Source organism: Manis pentadactyla, chromosome 9 (assembly GCF_030020395.1).
Source record: "Manis pentadactyla isolate mManPen7 chromosome 9, mManPen7.hap1, whole genome shotgun sequence".
Taxonomy (NCBI): Eukaryota; Metazoa; Chordata; class Mammalia; order Pholidota; family Manidae; genus Manis; species Manis pentadactyla.
The window spans coordinates 17410804-17415166 of record NC_080027.1 but is presented as its reverse complement, the minus strand read 5'-3'; positions in this window follow the sequence as shown (position 1 = coordinate 17415166).

The window sequence follows — 4363 nt, the reverse complement described above, 5'->3', positions numbered from 1 at the left end:
CATCTCTGTTAATATCTGTCTTCTATGTTGACGCTCTCTTCTATTGGGTGCACAAATATTTACAAATCCTATATCCTCCCTTTGGATGACCATTTTATTACTACATACTGACCTTCTTTGTCCCCTCTCAGTCAATGCTTAAACGTCTACTTTTTCTGTTGTAACTATAGCTACCTCTCCATTTACATTCAGTTCTTTCTCATCCCTTCACCTACAGTCTGTCTGTGCCTCCAAAGCAGTAATGAGTCTTTGGTAAGCAGCACAGAGCTCCGCTTTGTTCGTTTATATATTCAGACATTCAATGTGTTTCACTGAAGAACTTAGTGCTTTTTCAGTGAAAGTCCTATTGAGAGGTGTTGACTTACTATTGTCACTTTTTTCATTCTTTTCTGGCTGTTTAGTAATCCTTTGGCTTCTTTCTTCTCTTGCTCTCCTCCTTAGTGATTTAATGGTTTTCTCTACTGTTATGCTTAGATTCTTTCCCCTTTGTGTATTTACTAGAGGTTTTGGCTTTTTGTTATCATGAGGCTTATATAAACCATCTATTATAGTTCTAACAATTAGAGGCTGAAAACAACTTGAGCTCTAATGCATACTGAAACTATATTGTTACCCACCTGCCTCCACATTTTATGTTTTTGATGTAAAAACCTATATGTTTTTTACCTGGTGTATCTACTAACACTTTATTGTGATTATGGTTATATTCCTACTTTTGTCTTTCACTATTCATACTACATTTATAAGTAATATGCCACCACAATGACATTAGCATATCTGAGCTTAACTACTTTTACATTTCCAGTGAAGTTTACATTTTCATATGTCTCTTCTTACTAATTAGAAACTTTTCATATCTACATAGAGTCATTTAGAATCTCTTGTAAAACTAATCGTGGTAACTCTTTAGGTTTCCTTGTCTGATAAACTCTTATTGCTCCTTCAATGATGAAAGACAGCTTATAACAGCAGACTGTCCTTTGATGGCATGTATTTCCCAACACATTGAATATATTGTGCCACTCACACTTAGGACTGCAAAATTTCTGCTGGAAAACTTACTGATGGTCTTCCTTAGGTTCTCTTGTACATAGCAAGTTGTTTTTCTCTTTCAGTTGAACATTTTTGTTCTCATATTTTCATATTTAATTTATAAGACACTATAGTGTGGTTCTTATTGGATTTATATTATTTAGAGTACTCTGGGATTCCTAGATCTGGACGCCCATTACTTCCCCCAGATAGGGGATATTTTCAACCATTACTTATTGAAATAAGCTTTCATCCATTTCACTCTCCCTTCACCTTCAGAGACTTCTATAATGAAAATACTGATGGATTTGATGGCGTCCTGTAAGTCCGTTAAGCTATTTTCATTCTCTTCATCCTTTATTCTTTTTGCTCCTCTAAAAGGATGAATTGCATTGACCTATCTTCAATTTCATTGATTTTTATACTAGTTTATCCAGTATGACTGAATCTCTTTTGAATTTTTCAGTTCATTTTATTCTGAATCGACATGATTCTATTTGATAATTTCTAATATTTTGTAACCCTTTACTGAAACACTCATTTTGTTCATGTAAAGTCTCCTAACCTTGGTGAAAATGTTTATCACCATCAATGAAACTACTCATCAGGTAAATCATTTATCCCTATTTCAGTAAGTCTGTCTCTAGAGTTTTACCTTATTCTTCTGTTTGGACATATTCCTCTGTTTGTTTTTCTATATTCTCTGTATTGGTTTCTGTGCATAAACCAATGCACAATGACCCGAAAGAGAGGGTTCTCATTCAACAATTAGAGGCAGGGTAATTGGGACCAGACATGCAGGAAGCATTTGAAAGTAGGTAAGTAGATTTATTTTGGAGAAATACTGAGGATAGGTGTTTCTTTCTATGCCCGCTGCACTAAGCTCTGGGGATGACTGTCTGTTAAGAACTATTTGTTTGTGTGCTACAGACCTCTGTGACCCATGAGTGCAAGCCCCGGTAACCAACAGAGCCAGGCAGACAAGGGATGTACCTTCTGAGCAGCAATCACAAAACCTGGGGCACCATGTCCACAAGCTCCTTCCCAGGAGAGACTGGTGACCTGGAGTGGCGCAGGGAGGCTATGCAAAGCCGGCACCTGCAGACCGCCCTAGTCTCCAGCCAAGACTGCATTCTGTTGGGAGGTGTGTGTCAAATTAGAAGCCTCACACATGGTCTGCAGCTTTTACAATATGCAAATAGGTCTTTTTCACTGAGGCGCTGGGAGCTGGATGTATCTGAATGCTACCCCTGCACTAAGACCTGGGAGAAAATCCGTGAAAAATGTCTCTATGCTCTAATTTTGTGGGCCTTGTGGATTTAAGTCCAGTTGACATTCAGAGCTAGCAGTTATTGGGGGCATGATCCCTCAGAAGGAATCTTCATGTTGAGACACTGGCTGTTGGTCCAACCTCTTCACTATTCAAGGAGAATCTGGGAGTTGCATATGACTGTACCTAGGGATGGGGTTACCATGGAGACTGACTCTCTATCTGTCTTCCCTGTCTCAACATGCGCTTTTTCCTTATTTGCACAACATGCAAGAGTCAGCTAGCTGATGAATTTCTCTCAGAGAAAATTGCACTGTATGGAACGGTAGATTTTCTGTGTTTCTGGGAAGAGATGAGTTCAGGGTCCACCTGGGCTACTTACCTGAACCAGAACCTCCTATCCCCTTTTGACAACTAAAACTCAGCATCCACACATCAACAAAAGTACATCTGTACAGCTAAGAGATTCACATAAACAAATTAACTTCTGAAATCATGGAAATAGATAAGAAAATACAGACCATGCAAACGTTTGCATAAGTAAGGAGATAAGAAAGATCACAGTGGAAATAAATGGATTAAAGATGATTAAAGTGAAAGAAATTATAAAGAAACTAAAACCAGTGTTTTAAAGGTAAGCAAATTGACAAACCTTTCCTAGACTAAGAAAAAAAAAAGAGATAAAACTAATCCTAACATTAACCCCAAGCATTATGCTAACTATATATGTAACTATATATGACGTTAACATTATCCTTATATCAAAAATAGATAAGGACACTCCAAGAAATCAACACTATATACCGATGGCTCTGGTGAATACAGACGCAAAAATTCTTGATAAAATATTAATAAACTTAATTCAACGAAACATCAAAAAGATCATACAACGGGATCAAGATGAATTCATCCCTCATTTGCAAAGATGGGTCACAACATAAAAATCCACAAATTGGATACACTGCATTAATACAATAAAAGATAAAGATCATATGATCATCTCAAAAGATGAAAAAAAAACGTTCACAAAAATAAAACCTTCAGCAAATTGGATATTCGAAGGAACATACCACAACACAATTAAGGCCATATATCACAAACTCACAGCTAACATAATATGAAAAATAGAAGGATTGAAATTTGTTCTCTAAGATTAAAAACAAAGCAAGTAAGCCTTATGCACTCCTCCTTTTCAACACAGTACTGGAGGTCCTAGCTAGAACAATCAGGCAAAGAAAGGAATGAAAGGCATCTCCATCACAAAAAAAAGGTACATTGTCATTAATGAAGATGATATATTCTTATATATATTTTAAAAATCCTAGATATTCAAACAATAATCTGTTGGAGCAAATTCATTATGTAGCAGGATATAAAATCATCATACAGAAACTAGTTGCATTCCTACAGACTAACAATAAAACATCTGGAAAAGAAGTAAAGAATATTATCCCATTTATCATAACATTAGAAACAATAAAATACTTAGTAGTAAATTTAATCAAGGAAGTGAAAGATTGTACTATGAAAAGCACAATAACTGCTGAAAGAAACTGAAGACACAAACAAATGGAAAGATAACTTGTGTTCCTGGAACAAAATCAATATTCTTCAAATGTCCATATTACTCACACCCATCTCTATATTCAACACAATCTCTATCAAAATTCTCATGGCATTTTTCACAGGAATAGAAAACACAATACTAAAATTTGCATGAAACCACAAAAGACACTCAATAGCCAAAGCACTTCTGAAAAAGAACAAAACTGGAAGCATCACATATGTGACTTCAAATTAGGCCACAGGCTATGCTAACCAAAACAATATGGGCCTACCATAAAAATAGATAAGCCAACAAAACAAACAGAGTCTGTAAATAAACCCTTGCATGTATAGGTCTGTTTCTAGAGTTTTATGTTCTTTTGTTTGGAACACATTCTAATATGTGAAAGAAAGTCAAAAATGTGCAATACGGACGGCTCGTCTCTATAAAAAATGGTGTTGGAAAAATGGAATAACTACATGCGTAAGATTGAAATTGGAATTCTATCGTCCACC